This window comes from Bos javanicus, chromosome 10 (genome assembly GCF_032452875.1).
Source record: "Bos javanicus breed banteng chromosome 10, ARS-OSU_banteng_1.0, whole genome shotgun sequence".
Lineage (NCBI taxonomy): Eukaryota > Metazoa > Chordata > Mammalia > Artiodactyla > Bovidae > Bos > Bos javanicus.
This window is the reverse complement of record NC_083877.1, coordinates 72,056,098-72,075,153: the sequence shown is the minus strand read 5'-3', so window position 1 is coordinate 72,075,153 and position 19,056 is coordinate 72,056,098.

Genomic DNA, 19,056 nt, shown 5'->3' with positions numbered 1-19,056 from the left:
GCTGGTGGGAGTGTAGATTTTCATAACCACTTGGGAAAATAATTTGGCCTTATCTTTAAAAATTTAAGATATTCATGCTATATCACCTGGCCATTAGATTTATGCACAAAAGAAAATGATATATATGCACCAGGAAACATGTAGGAGAAAATTCATAGCAGCAAAATCCATAATGGTTAAAAAAAAACCAACAAACCCTGGAAACAACTAAATGTTCATCCATAGAAAAACAAACTGTGATACTAGTCATGAAAGTGAAAGCTGCCCAGTCATGTCGACTCTTTGCAAGCCCATGGATTATACAGTCCATGGGATTCTCCAGGCCGGAATACTGGAGTGGGTAGCCCTTCCCTTCTGCAGGGGATGTTCCCAACCCAGAGATCGAACCCAGGTCTCCGGCATTGCAGGTGGATTCTTTACCAACTGAGCTATCAGGGAAGCCCGATACTAATCATACCACAGAATATTATACAATACTGAAAATGAATGGACTGAAGCAACACACAACAATATAGATGAATGGCAGGAACACAACATCACTACTACTACTACTAAGTCGCTTCAGTCGTGTCCGACTCTATGCAACCCCATAGACAGCAGCCCACCAGGCTCCGCCGTCCCTGGGATTCTCCAGGCAAGAACACTGGAGTGGGTTGCCATTTCCTTCTCCAGTGCATGAAAGTGAAAAGTGAAAGTGAAGTCGCTCAGTCGTGTCCGACTCTTCGCGATCCCATGGACTGCAGCCCACCAGGCTCCTCAATCCATGGGATTTTTCCAGGCAAGAGTACTGGAGTGGGTTGCCATTGCGTCACAGATGAATGCAAACCAGCCCTCCTCTCCCAAGCCCCGCCGGAGCCCCGCCCCCTACCGGAAGCCGTGGGCAGCTGCTCCACGTTTCTTCTCTGAACTTCCATTGAATTTACTGTCAGGACCTGACGTTTTGTGATGCATCCTTCTCCATGTAAATTTCCTCCAGCAAGTATCAATACATAGTGAGCTCCCCTTAAATGAGTGAGCTCCCCTTAAGTGAGCGAGCCTGTGGGAGGTGCTGCAAGAGTGCAGAGATGCACATAAAATAGTCCCCAGTCGCCAGTTCTAAAGAGTAAGCTATCAAAATGCCTGGGAAATTAGGCAAAGCTTTGTGGCTGAAGCTGCTCTCCAAAAAGGCGTAAAGCGCCAGGTGGTCAAGCGGTTTGGACGTGGTCCTGGTGCCATCCCACACACCAGCGGTGTGACCTGGGCCAAGTCATTTTACTTTTCTGTGCTTTAGATTTCCATCTGTAAAGGCACAGTGGTCCCACCCACTTCCTGGGTCGTGGTGCGGAGTACATCAGATGATGCCGGATGGTGTGCTGAGGGCACTGCCTGGCACATAGCAGGCACAGGGGGGTACCAATGCTTACTGTGTGCCTATTAACAGTGCAGATGGCTAGGATTTCAACACGCGGAGATGGTGTGGGCAGGAAAAGTTGCCTCTCTTGAATAGTCAAGTGTGCTGGAGCTCAGAGTTGAGGCACGAGAAGGGTAAGGTGAGTGGCTGGCTGCCTTGGAGACAAAGGCTACATCTGAATTAACTGTGTGCTTCCTCCGGTGGCCAACTGGACCTGCTTGTCTCTAAGAAGGAGTCCCTATGTCCCTATGGAAAGAGAGTAGAAGCAGAGTAACTGATTAAAACCACTGAAAATTGTACTGTTTTGGCTGTAATACAAAAATAATAATGCCATTAATCGTTGGAAATTGTAATAATAGTATGTTTATATTTTGCTTTTATGGAAACAAAAATAAATAAATAAAAATTGACATAGACTTCTACTCTATAGCTTTAACTACAATTTCATTAGTAGTCAAAATTTCCAATAATGTTGTTGATAATCATTTTTATTGCTAAAACTGAATAGCAAATACTAATATTAGAAAATCTCATCAGGTAGGAATCTGTGAGAGTGACCCAGTGCTATCAGTGACAGAGCTGGTTAGTATTTCCCTGACCTGCTTCTGTATCCTGGGAGGAAGGCAGGGGGCTGGGGAATGCTTAAAACCGGGACTTGCCATGCTGTTTTGACTTAGAAGATGCTTTCTTGGTTTTATTTTAAAATTATATGGCAAATAGGTTTGTCAAACCTAAAGTATAAAAAAATTACAGTTTTAATCTAACAACAACAAAAAACAGGCAAATTGACTTGCTTCATAGTCTTTGCAACATCTTTAAAAACTGTAATGTTTGCCCAATCCACTTTGGTGCCTATGCTGGGCTAGAAAACCTCTGAAAGAGCCTCTTAGCTTTATCAACTGAAGAAGTAGAAAAAGGATCTTTTCCTGTTACATATAGTTTATTCTGGGCCTTTGAGTCTCTTTGTGACCCTGCCAAAAATAAACATAATTAGGAATAAATATTATGAAGTTTGTTCTGTTTGTGATTTTCCTGGCAGTTAACATGGAGCCCTCTAGAGTTTAGATGAGATGGGTGGCAGCTTCTGTGACTAACAGATAACAGACAACAAAGCAAGAATGTAGACAACAAAGAACGAAGATTTCTCTCTTTCATAACTAAGAAATGAAAAACCTTTTCTCCCCTTTTCTAAATACCTGACTTTTCCTCCGAAGATTTCTCAAGATCATGATTAAGTCTCACTCACTGAATTCACAAGTCAATAAACCTAGAAAATGATTGAATTGTTCACTATGATATAACCCACTTATAAATTAATTGTAAAAGAATAAATCTTCCTATAAGAAAGCCAGTGTTTTTCTTGCATTCTACTTCTGTGAACTACTAAAAGTAAATCTGCTTATTTGACTCAACTATAGATTTGTTTTGAAAATCTGGAAGACTGAATTTTGCTAATAAATTTGTTTTAAAAATCTGAAAGACTGAATTTTGCTAAGTACAGATGTTGCTCATTTCCATTTCCTGGGTGTTACCCAGAGAATGTGCAAAGAAATATTTTTAACCTACTAGTAAATGCTTGGAGAAGGCAGTGGCACCCCACTCCAGTGCCTGAAGAATTCTATGGATGGAGGAGCCTGGTAGCCTGCAGTCCATGGGGTCGCTAAGAGTCGGACACAACTGAGCGACTTCACTTTCACTTTTCACTTTCATGCATTGGAGAAGGAAATGGCAACCCACTCCAGTGTTCTTGCCTGGAGAATCCCAGGGACAGGGGAGCCTAGTGGGCTGCCATCTATGGGGTCGCACAGAGTCGGACACGACTGAAGTGACTTAGCAGCAGTAGCAGTAAATGCTAGAAAATATGCCAGGAAGTTTGTACTCATATAAAATGTCTAGGTATATTGACAAAGAAAAACATTCCTTCTTAAAAATGAGTTTCAAAAAGATTTCTTACTTTTATAAGGCATTGTAATGCTACAAATAAATAATCACCACGGTTTCCTTTCTTTAAAAGAAATAATGTATAGGTATTTGAGTTTCCACCATCAAACACCACAGCTTATGAGATAGTTCAGAATGCAGTGCAATTATATGACCTCCACAAATGCTCCCTTGAAACAGAAATAATGGGAGTTGATCACACTTCCTACTGAAGAAGAATTCCCAATGATCTGTTAATGATAGAAGCCCTATTTGTTGCTTTAACTTAAACACACAAGTACTCACAGTGCAAGAATACATAAGTGTTTAACCATGTCCAGTCACTAAGCAACAATGAGGAACATTTATTGAGAGCGTGCCGTGTGCCTGGGTACTTCATGTGTAAACACTTCTCTCATTTAATCATAGCAACCTGATAAAGTTGATACTATTGTCATCATGTCCATTTTACAACTGAGGAAACTGAGATGTATGCCAGAGAATGGTCCCAGATCACAGTTCTCTGAGATACAGACTGTTCACCACTGTGCAGCCCCATGTCCCAGAAAGCTCAGGTACAATGACCAGTGCTGCCAAATGCTGGCCTGGAGTGGACTTTGCTCAGAGTGGTGATGGATGTCAGTGCTGGCAGAGCAGGAAGAGCTCACTCCATCTGTTCCTCTTTCTAGAGACCTTTCTAGAGACTTGAGACTCAGGTAGGTGGAATGAAGGAGCTGTGGCTCCACCTCCTGCTCTTCTCTCTGCCACCCTTTGCTCTACCCTGCTTTTTTACAAATGTACCGGTTTTATTGGCCTCTGCTCAAACAGCTTGGCTATTGGCAAAGTTATTGGAAGGGAAAGTGAAGTGAAAGTCACTCAGTAGTGTCCAACTCTTTTCGACTCCATGGACTATATGGTCCATGAGATTATTCAGGCCAGAATACTGGAGTGGGTTGCCATGCTCTTCTCCAGGGGATCTTCCCAATCCAGGGATCAAACCCAAGTCTCCCACATTGCAGGCGGATTCCTTACCAACGGAGCTCCCAGGGAAACCCAGTGGAAGGGGAGCTTTACTATTAATTCAAAGTTGCAAACTGGGAGTTTCCCAAGTTCAAGTCCCCTGTGTCAGGCGTTGGATATCACAGCAGGATCATTGCCATGTCTGAATGACTGATAGATCTTCTATTCTGGGGAATAAGATTACATCATCAGTTTCTCTGTCCTTGATATTATTGCACTGAAGTGAGTCAAATCATTGCCTAAAATGGTCTAAAACATCTGATTGGCTGGACCACAATTTAGTCATTTTGTTTATCTGAACATGGCTTTGACCAAAAGAAAACATCCCACCCAATAGCTATTTCTCTCCTCTTTATTTCATGGCACAGTTAGTTTCTGGACCATGGAGCTACGCTACCCTCATTCCTACATTCAGTCAGCAAGTGCTGATGACCTCTCTGTTGAGCATCGGGCAGGTACTGGGCTTTTATAGTTATAATGTCCACTTTCACAGAATGAAATCTTCCAGGGGAGAGAGACAAGCAAAGCAGCAATACTATTAAGCATAATCATAAGAAAGGAAAGTTGAAGGGTTTATGTGAGAACAGAAGAAGGGCACCCAATTCAGAATAAAAAGAAGAATAAGAGAAGGGAATGGCTACCCACTCCAGTATTGCCTGGAGAATTCCATGGACAGAGAAGCCTGGCGGGCTGCAGTCCATGGGGTCACAAAGAGTCGGACACGACTGAGCAACTAACACACACACACACACACACACACACACACACACACAAGAATTACTTAGGCAATGGCCTGAGGAAGGAAAGAGAAAAGGGCAAGACAGCTGGAGGGAACGGAGGGAGGTGCAAGAGAGCACAAAACATCCATGGAACCAGGAGTCCCCACAGATCAGCTATTTGTATTTAGATTTACGTGAAAAAGATTGTATCTTTGTCCAACTGCGTTTGGAAATACACAGCTGTAATCAAAACCAAGTCACAGGAAATGCTCGCAGGAAATGTGGTAGGAGTCAACTCTGTTTGCAGCTCGTGCTAAGAGACGTGTGGCTCTGCACACAGGAAGGCACTTTAAGGCTCAAGCAGCCTGTGGAATGAATGCCTTCCCCTCCCCCCTCAAGCTGAGCACAACTTAGACACATTCTTCTCACTTTCCTTGAGTGATGACTTGGATCTCTGGCCTTAGGGAGCAGACCCCACCTTAAGGTTCTGTCAGTCTCAGGATGGCCACGGCCCCTTCTGCCTGCCAAGGAGGGTTTCCTGCTTTGCCCATATCTGAAACAGTACTGACAGCAGTGACTGGAGTGAGAATAAGGTGACCCTCCGGCAGCACCTCTGTGGAAATCTAGAAGCTGGGGGCAGCAGAGTCCTGGCTAGGTGGCAAAAGAAAGAGGGTACCCCTCGCTTCATGGTATCCAGGAGCTCAGGCCAGCTGGCTGTCAGACAGCCCCACATGGTCAAAAGTAAAAGTAGATTCTCCTCTCTTTACGAGAACAATGGAATAGGGGCATAGCACATCTTCAGTCCTGCTGGCACCGGCTGCTGGCAGTGGCACCATGGGTGATGCCAGCCTAAAGGGAAGTCTCCCTGGATTTGCTGGCTCCTAAGACTGAGCTGTGATGGGCTTGATAAAGGACAGACATGGTATGGACCTAACAGAAGCAGAAGATATTAAGACGAGGTGGCAAGAATACACAGAAGAACTGTACAACAAAGATCTTCATCACCAAGATAATCATGATGGTGTGATCACTGACCTAGAGCCAGACATCCCGGAATGTGAAGTCAAGTGGTCCTTAGAAAGCATCACTACGAACAAAGCTAGTGGAGGTGATGGAATTCCAGTGGAGCTATTTCAAATCCTGAAAGATGATGCTGTGAAAGTGCTGCACTCAATATGCCAGCAAATTTGGAAAACTCAGCAGTGGCCGCAGGACTGGAAAAGGTCAGTTTTCATTCCAGTCCCAAAGAAAGGCAATGCCAAAGAATGCTCAAACTACCGCACAATTGCGCTCATCTCACACGGTAGTAAAGTGATGCTTAAAATTCTCCAAGCCAGGCTTCCGCAATACATGAACTGTGAACTTCCAGATGTTCAAGCTGGTTTTAGAAAAGGCAGAGGAACTACCTGCCAACATCCGCTGGATCATGGAAAAAGCAAGAGAGTTCCAGAAAAACATCTATTTCTGCTTTATTGACTATGCCAAAGCCTTTGACTATGTGGATCACAATAAACTGTGGAAAATTCTGAAAGAGATGGGAATACCAGACCACCTTACCTGCCTCTTGAGAAACCTATATGCAGGTCAGGAAGCAACAGTTAGAACTGGACATGGAACAACAGACTGGTTCCAAATAGGAAAAGGAGTACGTCAAGGCTGTATATTGTCACCCTGCTTATTTAACTCATATGCAGAGTACATCATGAGAAACGCTGGGCTGGAAGAAGCACAAGCTGGAATCAAGATTGCTGGGAGAAATATCAATAACCTCAGATATGCAGATGCCACCATCCTTATGGCAGAAAGTGAAGAGGAACTAAAAAGCCTCTTGATGAAAGTGAAAGTGGAGAGTGAAAAAGTTGGCTTAAAGCTCAACATTCAGAAAATGAAGATCATGGCATCTGGTTCCATCACTTCATAGGAAATAGATGGGGAAAGAGTAGAAACAGTGTCAGACTTTATTTTCTTGGGCCAAAATCACTGCAGATGGTGACTGCAGCCATGAAATTAAAAGACACTTACTCCTTGGAAGAAAAGTTATGACCAACCTAGATAGCATATTGAAAAGCAGAGACATTGCTTTGCCAACAAAAGTCCGTCTAGTCTAAGGCTATGGTTTTTCCAGTAATCATGTATGGATGTGAGAGCTGGACTGTGAAGAAAGCTGAGCACCGAAGAATTGATGCTTTTGAACTGTGGTGTTGGAGAAGACTCTTGACAGTCCCTTGGATTGCAAGGAGATCCAACCAGTCCATTCTAAAGGAGATCAGCCCTGGGTGTTCCTTGGAAGGAATGATGCTAAAGCTTAAACTCCAGTACTTTGACCACCTCACTCGAAGAGTTGACTCATTGGAAAAGACTCTGATGCTGGGAGGGATTGGGGGCAGGAGGAAAAGGGGATGACAGAGAATGAGATGGCTGGATGGCATCACCAACTCGATGGACGTGAGTTTGAGTGAACTCCGGGAGATGGTGATGGACAGGGAGGCCTGGCGTGCTGCGATTCATGGGGTCGCAAAGAGTCGGACACGACTGAGCGACTGAACTGAACTGAACTGAACTCAGACTGAGCTGTGATTTGATCACTGGCAGTAGCAGGGACTAATGGGACTACTATGGGATCCCTGTAAAGACCTTGGAGACTCCTAGAGGGAATTATGTAAAGGAGGGTATCATGTAAAGGAGGGTTTTTCTATGGCCAAGTAGGGAGAAAGGGACTTGGAGCCACTGCAGGGTGGGTACAAATGGGTTTTCATCCATTCTCACTAGCTGGGGAAGACTGAGATGGGTTATATCCCGAAGCCAGCACCAGCATGGCTACACATAAACTCATGGAGATTAGAGGTGGTGTGTGGTTGAATCCTCTGCAATACTTACCACATGTTGTCCACATGTAATGTAAAGAATTAACTTTTGTGAATATTTGACAGTTTAGTGACTGACTGCATATCTTTCTGTTTGAGCTTTCTTGAAGGAACACCTCCAACCTTGAAGGCATGAGAATTAGACACAGAATGAGGTATGCATACTGCTGGGCATGCGCTTGGAGATAACTCCCTGGGGCATTAATTTCTCTTAAAGGATTTTTTTTTCCACAAAAACTAAACATTTAAACTGGTCTGGTAAGTAAAACATTTTATATTAGAACAGGCGTGGCTATATTAAGAAATAGTATATGAAAAAAGCACATTGAAGCTATTCAGGCTGTATAGGTGGTAGGTGAAACTAAATGTAAAACAAAGAAGAAACAAGTGATTTCAAAGAAATATCAGACTTGCAATAGGACAAGTCAGGGTCTGCATCTGCACTGCCTTTGGTTGATAGAGATACTTGAGCAGAAAAATATGAAAAAGCACTGGTGGAGGGGGGAAGAGGGGTCAGGAGATATGTCTAACTTTCTACTTTTAAAATAATAATCATTAACAATAACGATAGCACTAACCAAAACAACAGCTAGTTTTATCAAATGCTTACTATGTGCTAAATACTTCTAATGACTTATTTAAGCTCCAGTTCTCCATATACTTCCCTAGTGGCTCAGATGGTAAAGTGTCTGCTTACAGTGCAGGAGACCTGGGTTCGATCCCTGGGTCAGGAAGATACTCTGGAGAAGGCAATGGCACCCCACTCCAGTACTCTTGCCTGGAAAATCCCATGGACAGAGGAGCGTAGTAGACTACAGTCCATGGGGTTGCAAAGAGTTGGACGCGACTTCACTTCACTTCTCCATATACACATACATTTTTTGAGATATATACTATCAGTGTGTCATTTTATCAATTTACCAGTGGGAAACTGATGTAACATCCTTATGATGTTGCATAAGATCTATTGGATGGAGCAGACTCCAACCCCTGCAAGTCTGGCTTCAAACTCCTCATTGAGCAATAGATGCTGACAAGCTCTGCTGCCCCCTGCTGGGGAAATAGGCTGTTGGTCCTAAAGCAAAGCATTCAACTTTGGATGGCACCATTGGAGTAGCCGGCAAGAAAACTTGGCGATGTCCAATGATCCCATTAGTGTTTTCTCGAGGAAAGTGTTCATGTAAGCAGTCAGAAGTCAGGTAGAAGAGGCAGAGGCAATGAGGAAACTGTTTGATGGGAAGCAAAGCAGGAAAAAAAGAGGTGGGGGTGATGTGGTCAGAAGAGTCCCCAGTGCCCCCTGATCCTTAGGAGAGATGACGTGGTGGCTGAGTCCCGTGAAGCTCACACTTGCTCAGTCTGCAACTGTGAGCAACATCATCTGCTTCTCTGATAGGCCTGGCCAGCCACCCCGATATGTTTCCTGTGTTTTACCTCCCACCTCATCTTTCCATCAGCCCCCAGCAGGCGAGGTCCCCTGAGGCTTTCTTTCCTCTCAGTCTGGAAATCTGACACAATACTAGTTTGGTGTAGGTCCTTGGGCAAATCACTTCTTTCTGGGTCTCAGGTTTTTCTTCACTAAGCAGTTGTGTTCTCAAGCCAGGCCAATACTGCCCCACAGAGGGCAGTTGGAATGTGAATATGTGAAGGGAATGTGGGCAGTTTGATTGTCACAAAGACAGAGGGTTTCTACTGGCATGTGGGACTTCCCCTGGGGCTCACCAGGTAAAGAATCCGTCTGCATTGCGGGAGACCCGATTTCACTCCCTGGGTTGGGAAGATTCCCTGGAGGAGGACATGGCAACCCACTAAAATATTCTTGCCTGGAGAATCCCATGGACAGAGGAGCCTGGTGGGCTACAGTCCATAGGGTTGCAAAGAGTCGGACACAAGTGAAGCGACTGAGCATGCCCACACACTCCTGGCATTTATCACCAGGAGCCAGCCATGCTAAACATCCTGCTAAGGCCATTAGTACCACTGCTGCGGAACCCTGAATGATTCGGAGTCTATGTGATTGTTTCTTCTTATAAAAATGTAGGTAAATCCACTTTAAGTTTTGAAGTTCGGTTAAATTGGCTTCTTTAGAGTTGAACGTTAAAACATTCAAGGGAAGTGAAAAATAGTTCATGATTTATACAGAGCTTTCCAAACAGGCATTTAAATACTGGGTGATTTTCTAAAGGAAACAGCTTTGCTGTGACTGGAGGCTTTCTGACATGTTTCTAATGCCTTCGGGCTCTAAAGATCTAAAACCATGATCACATTAAACACAGATGTCCTGTGAGCCAGAAAGAGTTCTGTTGATAAAATTGTATGGCATAATTTTCTTGAGTTTCAGGAAAAAAAAGATTTTTTTTTTTCAAGCCGTGGGTACCTGATTTTATTTGTCTGCTAGTGAGGATGGAAGGAATGTTTGGCAGAGTCAGACTGCAGCAGACTTCTTTAGGGCCCTTTCTGTACAGCCAGCTACAGTTGTCTTTTTCAGTTCCCCGGATCATCTAAGAACCTATGACTTAATTTTTGCTGCTGCTGCTGCTAAGTCGCTTCAGTCATGTCCGACTCTGTGCGACCCCATAGACGGCAGCCCACCAGGCTCCCCCGTCCCTGGGATTCTCCAGGCAAGAACACTGGAGTGGGTTGCCATTTCCTTCTCCAATGTGTAAAAGTGAAAAGTGAAAGTGAAGTCGCTCAGTCGTGTCCGACTCTTCACGACCCCATGGACTGCAGCCTACCAGGCTCCTCCGTCCATGGGATTTTCCAGGCAAGAGTACTGGAGTTGGGTGCCATTGCCTTCTCTTATGACTTAATTTTTAGACATACCTTATTGCCTATGTTGTTTTTGTCATATCTGGGTACCATGTGCATTATAATGAACTTAATACTTCTTATCAACTCACTTTTTAAAACCTTGTTTGCAGCCTAAGTAATTTCTGTGAAATGATGCTTTGATAAGTGATTTGTATTTTTCAAATATACTTTAAAATATATGCATAACTATTAAAAAATCTTTAAGTTCATCCATAAGGAAAGAAAGAAATGTAGTCGCTCAGTCGTGTCCGACTTTTTGTGACCCTGTGGACTGTGGCCCACCAGGCTCCTCTGTCCATGGGGTTCTCCAGGCAAGAACACTGGAGTGGGTTGCCATTTCCTTCTCCAGGGGATCTTCCTGACCCAGGGATCAAACCTGGGTCTCCCGCATCACAGGCAGATGCTTTACCCTCTGAGCCACCAGGGAAGTTCATCCATATATTACCTTAAATCATCTTGAATAAGTGTAACCATAACCTATAACAAAAACAAAGAGGATTTCTAGAAATCCAGACTCTATATAGAAAATAGAGGGATTAAAAGAGAATAAATAAACCCATATTTGTAAAATTTGTATGTGTAAGTTTATGATAGAGTTGACTTAAGCATGCATGTGAATGTGTGAGTTTGTGTGTGTGTGTCTGTGGGTGTGCAGTCAATTATATCTAATAGTCATTGTGGTCTGATGTGGCATTCTGCTGTTCACTTGCAAATACTATTTATTTGGCTGCATCAGGTTTTAGTTGTAGCCCACACCTTCGTTGTGTAATGCAGGATCTTTTCCACGTGGCACATGGACTTCATGGTTGTGGCACAGGCTCAGTAGTTGTGGCTCACTGGCTTAGTTGCTCTGTGGCATGTGGGATCTTCTTCCCCAATCAGGGATCGAACTCAAGTCCCCTGCAATGCCAAGCAGATTCTTTACCACAGGCCACAGGGGAGACCCCCAAATACATCTTAATAAATAATTGGTGAAATAGCCAGCGTCACCACAATGAATTACTATTGCTATAGCCAAAAGCAAAGACAGTTGACATATGGGTTACTGTATTCCAGCTTATCTAGGGTGGGTATACAGTTTCTTTTAGGCTTTTGGAAACCTTTGAAACAGATCCTGTGGCAGAGAGAAGGGAATAATTTTAATGCTTGGCCATGGAATTGAAGGTGAGGAAGGAGGGAAGTGAGAACATGAGAGGGACAAGGGAGAGTTAAACAGGGTTAATAGATGGTGACTGCAGCCATGAAATTAAAAGACGCTTACTCCTTGGAAGGAAAGTTATGACCAACCTAGATAGCATATTCAAAAGCAGAGACATTACTTTGCCAACAAAGGTCCGTCTAGTCAAGGCTATGGTTTTTCCTGTGGTCATGTATGGATGTGAGAGTTGGACTGTGAAGAAAGCTGAGGGCTGAAGAATTGATGCTTTTGAACTGTGGTGTTAGAGAAGACTTGAGAGTCCCTTGGACTGCAAGGAGATCCAACCAGTCCATTCTGAAGGAGATCAGCCCTGGGATTTCTTTGGAAGGAATGATGTTAAAGCTGAAACTCCAGTACTTTGGCCACCTCATGCGAAGAGTTGACTCATTGGAAAAGACTCTGATGCTGGGAGGGATTGGGGGCAGGAGGAAAAGGGGACGACAGAGGATGAGATGGCTGGATGGCATCACTGACTCGATGGACGTGAGTTTGAGTGAACTCCAGGAGTTGGTGATGGACAGGGAGGCCTGGCGTGCTGCGATTCATGGGGTCGCAAAGAGTCGGACACGACTGAGTACTGAACTGAACTGAACTGAACTGAATAGGCTGTATTGCCAGTGAAGGTGAGTGCCAGAGGCCCTGCATTTCCTGGCTGACCTAAGAGTTCCCAGGAATGGAGACATGAAGTCCAAGTTCTTTTAAGCCTCACAGTCAAACTTGCATTCTATCCTCAGACCCACACTGGAGTGGTTTGCATGTGGCCAGAGACCCCTCCACCAGATAAGTTAATAGAACTTAGACATTTCCTCTAGTCTTTCAAACACATGGGTTCCTTCATCAGCTAAGCCTTTTTCTTTATTACTGAATACAATAAAAGCCTCACATGTATGGAGGACCCTCAATGTGTCAGAATTCTCCTTAACTCAAAAGGAAGGATTCTATTTACAGGAAACTAGTGCCAGAGGATTGTCAGGTTAACACTGTCCATAGATTTTATGGACTTATTTTGCTTCTTGCAAGGGCCAAGGGGTCAGGGATTCTCACCTGCTTTGCTGAAAAGTCTAAACACCAGGGCTTATTAGCACATAGAAGTCTCTTAATAAGCATCTGTTGAATGAATGTATGAACTGTAGGCTTTCCCAACTTCAGTGAAAAGCACTGCAAGGCAACTGAGAAGAAAATAAGGAAGCCTGGGTCCCAGACATTTATTGATGGAGAGGCTAGAAATCCATGAGGGGTGGGGTTAGGAGACTTTTCCTTGGACTCTGTGGCACAGGCCAGAGTGAACTCCATTGTATGCGCCACCATCCCCTGTGGCCATTCTTGCAGCCCCTTTCAGAAGCTTAGAACTTTAGCCCCAGACTGCAGACACAGTGCCTTTGCTCTTGGTCTCACAGTTCCCATTTATTTAGAGATATGGGCTGATGTATGGGCTTCCCTTTTGGCTCAGCCGTAAAGAATCCGCTTGCAATGCAGGAGACACAGGAGACATGGGTTCGATCCCTGAGTGGGGAAAATTCCCTGGAGGTGGGTATGGCAACCCACTCCAGTATTCCTGCCTGGAGAATCCCATGGACAGAGGAGCCTGGCAGGCTACAGTCCATAGGGTCGCACAGAGTCGGACACAACTGAAGCGGCTTAGCACACACGTCTGATGTATATGGTTTGTCTGGCCTTCAATTTTCAATGGTCTTTGCAGTTTGAAAATTATAGTAATAACTGGCTATTCAGTCCTCAGACTCCCAAATGCCCTCGCTTTTGGCCCACGCCCAGCCACAGGTTGGAAACCTAACTCCCTTACCTTGTCTTTAAGGAAGCTTATCCAGGACTGCTGCTGCTGCTAAGTCGCTTCAGTCGTGTCCGACTCTGTGCGACCCCATAGACAGCAGCCCACCAGGCTTCCCCGTCCCGGGGATTCTCCAGGCAAGAACACTGGAGTGGGTTGCCATTTCCTTCTCCAATGCAAGAAAGTGAAACGTGAAAGTGAAGTCGCTCAGTCGTGTCCGACTCTCAGCGACCCCATGGACTGTAGCCCACCAGGCTCCTCTGTCCATGGGATTTCCAGGCAAGAGTACTGGAGTGGGGTGCCATTGCCTTCTCTGTACCCAGGGCTAGCGCTGTCCAATTTTTATTTTTTTTATTTCAGTTAAAGTAATTTTTTAAACATATCTCTAAGAACGACAACCTTTCTAGCTTTTTAAGATTTTTCCCCGTCCGAAAAAAATGTCCAAATCATAGAAAAAAGACATTTGACAGATATCAAAATATGGTGTATGGCTAGTTGATTTAGGGTTTCGAAAACAGATGTACCACATGGAAATCATGACTAGGACCCATTTCCCACAAAATTAGCTTGCAGACGTGAGTCAGTGTCATCCTTTGTGTGTGCGTGCCGGCCACTTCACTAGCCACACGCGGGGCTTTTGAAGACTGACGGCGGGAGAGCAAGTCTTATCTCATCCGCGCACACCTACTGGGCGCCGGGCGTGCGTGCGGGATAAATACTAGCGGGGCGGTTAACAAGCCCAGCGGAGCGGGCGGGGTGGGGTCCACGCCCCGCCGGAACGCCCCCTAGGGCGGGTGCGGCAGGTGCGGGCCAGCGGAGACGCCCAGAGCCCCGCCAGCCGGCCCGGGGGTTAGACGAGCGGCGTCCGGCTCGGCGCGGGGCTGGGGCGGGCGCGGGCCGGCGGCGAATCCCGCACTCCCGGGGCCTGGCGGGCGGGCGGCCTCCTCCTGGTCCTCGAGCCGGGCGGGCATCTGCACCCACGCCCGCCGCCTCCCTCGCGCACCCCGAGCGCCCAGAGGCCGTCAGGGGGATTTGTCAGTGCGCCCTATATAGCTGCAGACAGCTGCCATCTGTTATGTTTAGTAACAAGCCCGCGCCGCTCCCCCTTCCCGGTGAATAAGCCTGCCTCGGTCTTTAAGCCAGGAAGTTTTTTTAACGACTCCCACTCCCTCTCGAGAGCAGGCTTTGCCCGTGCGCAGCCGCTGCGTCTTCAGCGCCGAATCCTCCTTTCTCCCCACCTTCCGGCTCAGCGGCAGGAGGCCAGATTCACTGAGGGCCTGGGCCTACCGGCAGGTGCTTCAGTGAAAAGGCTGAGAGGGCGCTTCTGTCCATGGGTTCAGTGAAGAGAAAAATCTGGGATGTGTGCACCATTTTAATGCATCACATTTCAGTTCTGCAAATGCGAAGTGTAAATTGGGCTAGAATATGATTGTGAATCAGCCCAGACGTCATGATTAATTTATCACTGTGCTCCAGATACATCAGCTAAAATAATATGGATTCAAAGTAAGGGTTCCTCCTGCCTTTGTGCCTGCTGATGAACTCTATAAAGAATACATCACTAGAGAAATAAAGGAACTGAGATGCCAGTCTCTTCTTGTGTTGGCAAAGCATGAATATAATTAAACAGTTTCATACAGATTTCTTCTACCATTTGAAACTGAATTGTCCCATTGACACTTTACATCAGCCTGTGTTCCACACTGCTTGAGCGCCTGATAAACACTGAAGTGGAGATGAGCTTTTTCATCTTTCAGGCAACATTTGAGATGCCTAAAGTTCTGGTTCCCCAACTGACAGATTGTTGGAATTTTCTAGGGCATTGCCACTCAAAGTGTAGTCCAAGAAGCAACTGCACAGCATCACTTTGCAAGATCATTAGAAATGCAGACTCTCAGGCCCTAGCACGACCTATGGAAAGGGAAACTAAATTTTTAGCAAGAAGTTTGAGAAGATCTGTTCTTTTTTAAAACTACAGATGCCTTTGCTCAAACATCCACATGTGTTTAGTAAGGAGCCAAGGTGATTCCTATCAGTTGAGTAGTTAGATTTGAAGATCACTGGTCTCTAAAGTCTAAGGTTCAGGTGATTTTTATGTTCGTGACATCAGCCAAACTTAAATCAATAGAACTGTCTTTAAAAAAAAAAAGTTTGGTACAAGTGAGTTCATCTGTTTGGTCAATGTGAATGACATAAACAAAAAGGTTTATGAATTATTTGGTCAAATAACACCACATGTATTGCTCCATTAGGGAAGCTCAAAACGAGGAAGGTGGATTTTCTCCTAGTATAACTGGCACATTCACTCCCAGACTGAGTGTAGGCATGAGAAAAATCTTTTGCTTGGCCATTAAAGCTGCTCCCTTCCCCACCCCTCATTCAAATGGTCTGACTTTATTTATAACACTACCTTTCATTCAGATGGACACAAAAGTCCTTTATGCTGATGCTCAGCGCTTTAAGGGGTGCTAGAGGACTAGGTTTAGTTCTGAACTTCACAATAAAAGAGGGATGTGGAGATCTTGGCAGGGGTTCAGAAGAAATTCCTAAAGGTTATTTTTAAAATTCACCGTGAATCTTCAAATTGTGCAGCATTAATTAGAAAAAGGTCATCTGTTCATTGACATAAACAACGTGAAATGAGTCTTCACTGCATCCTGAGAGATTTTCGGTTTCAGAGAAATAAATATTATAGGAATGGCTAGAGAAAAGAATGTCTCTGGTGCACAGTTCTCCACCTTGGTTACACATTACAGTCACCTGGGGAGGTTTTAAAAATCCCAGTGCCAATTATGCTGAGATCGTTGTGGGCAGGACCCAGGCAGCAGTATTTTTTAAAGCTCCCCAGGTGATTCTGATGTGCAGCTGAGAATGAGAACAATGCTTCCTTCTCCAACTGTAGTGTGCATTGGCACCACCTGGGGATTTCATTAAACTGCAGATTCTGATTCAATAGATCTGGGGTGCATGCTAAGTCACTTTAGTCATGTCAGACTCTGCAACACTGTGGACTGTAGTCCATGGGATTCCCCAGGCAAGAATACTGGAGTGAATTACCGTGTCCTCCTCCAGGGGATCTTCCCGACCTAGGGATGGAACCTGAGTCTTCTGTGTCTCTTGCATTGGCCACGTATGCCACCTGGGAAGCCCCTAGGTCTGGGGTGAGCCCAGGGCTTCTACAATTCTATCAAATGCTCAGGTAATGTCCAAGCTTGGTGCCTGTGCCAGGCTTTGAGAAGCCAGAGGCTAGAGGCCTTTGAAGCTAGACCAAACTCTCTCCCAGGAAAAGTCCATAATCTTATCTTTAGACCATCTCAGGGTCCCTGTGGTTTTATGGTATTTGTCAACATGCAAAAGCAATAACTTCAAGTGTCAAATAAACTGATAAAAAGAAAACCAGTATCAAGAACACTGCTTTCGGCTTAAGAATCCGCCTCCCAAAGCAGGAGACATGGGTTCGATCACTGGTCCCAGAAGATCCTACATGCTGAGGAGCAACTAAGCCCATGCGCCACAGCTATTGAGTCTGTGCTCTAGAGCTTAGGAGCTGCGACTACCGAAGGCCGAATTCCCTAGAGCCCGCGCTCTGCAACAAGAGAAGCTGCAACGATTAGAAGCCTGAGCACTACAGCTAGAGTAGTGCCCACTCACCACAACTAGAGAAAAGCCCGTGCAGCACCGAAGACCCAGCACAGCCAAAAAAAATGACGCTGCTTTGGATGAAAATCTGTAACAATGATCAGTATCTCCTTGAATGGAAAAGTAGCAACAAAACTTAAAGGACAGAAATGTTCCTGGTTTTCCTAAACAGCATGAGCATCCCTCTTTTCATGTTACTATTTCCTCAAGATGCCTTTGGTGGTAGCAGAGTTGTCATAATGGTATCCGGCCAAGTACAGGGGCAGCTAGGGGGCTGGCCTTGCTGTTATCTGTGCTGGTAAGCTCTAGTCCAAAGTGGAGCCATCCCAGAACCTAAAGGCTTCTCTGGGTGTAGGAGACCCAGCCACTTTGTCAAGAGATCCTATCCAGGTGTCAACATGATGGGGCAAGCAAGTAAAGCAAAATTTTAAAGATGTAAATACGTCTAAGGGATATTAAGAGCTAACCTAAATGGCAGGGCTTTACGTGTTCTATCTCATTTAGTCTTCTCAATAACATTATGGATTGTTTACTATTATCATCCCTATTTACAAGTAAGACAACAGAGCTTGGAGCAGAGGAGACACTTGCCTGAGGTCACACGACTCAAAGCCATCAGAGGCAATATTGGAACCCACTCCTGCTTGGCTCCAGAACCCCACCCTGAGTTCATCCAGGTGATAACAGATCTAGCTTGATGTTTGGAACTTTCTGCAGATATTTCTGCCACTAGAAGCAGTGTGTTTTCCCTAGGCTGTGGACTAAATATTTTTTAAAAACAGCCTTTTAATTTTTTAATTAGCCTGGTTCCCCAAAGATAAAACTCTTTAAAGGTCAGATGTTAACTTAATCCTCTTTGGGTTATCACTGAAAAAGATCAGCCGAATTGACCTTGACAAAAACCGCCTCAGAGGCCTGGGGACAGACAAGCTCTTCGATTTCAGTGAACACAGACAACCGCTGTTATGGGAAGGGGCATTTTCTTTGCCTTTGATAGCAGGCGGATTTGCTTTTTTTGACAAGACCCTGAGTAAAAAGACTTAATATCCATCTTCAATGTGAATTGAATCGTGTCCTACTGACATTAGATCCGCAGCCCTGGGGAACACCAGGCTGGCCGCTGAGGGGCTGCGTTAGGCCGACTCAATGCCCACGAGAGAAACAGAGCGTGACAGGAGCTGGATTCTGTCGCCAGAAAGGGTGGGCTCGTCACACGCTCACTGGCCACCTCCGCCGCAGAGCCGCACCAAGGACGCAAGGCAGGAAAGGCCCCCAGTTCAGAGGACACTTTCCTAAGCACAGTTAGAGTTTCAAGATGTCATATGAAAATGCAGATTTTGCCTGAGAACAAAAATCTGCCAGCTTTGAGTCAACATGGTAGCAAACAACTTTATGTTAATGTGTGACCAGCAAAGCAGAGTATTACTGTCCTGGACCTGTCTAGAATAAAGATGGGGGTCTGCTGACTCTTCCCGGGGCCTGCCACCTCCCTGTGTGGCTGGGACGGGAACAACGATGACTATCATCAGCTGGGTCGATTCGAGGTCCCAGTGGGGCCAGTCAGAGTCTTTCCCTGGAATTTTAAAAACTAGAAGCAAGAAAGGAATCTCTGCCCTCCCAGTGACAATGGAGGAGTGAGTGAGGCTTAGGAGCTGTCGGCAGCCCGTTTGCCTCCCACCAGGAGAAACCCGGTCTGCCCAGCACAGAGGATC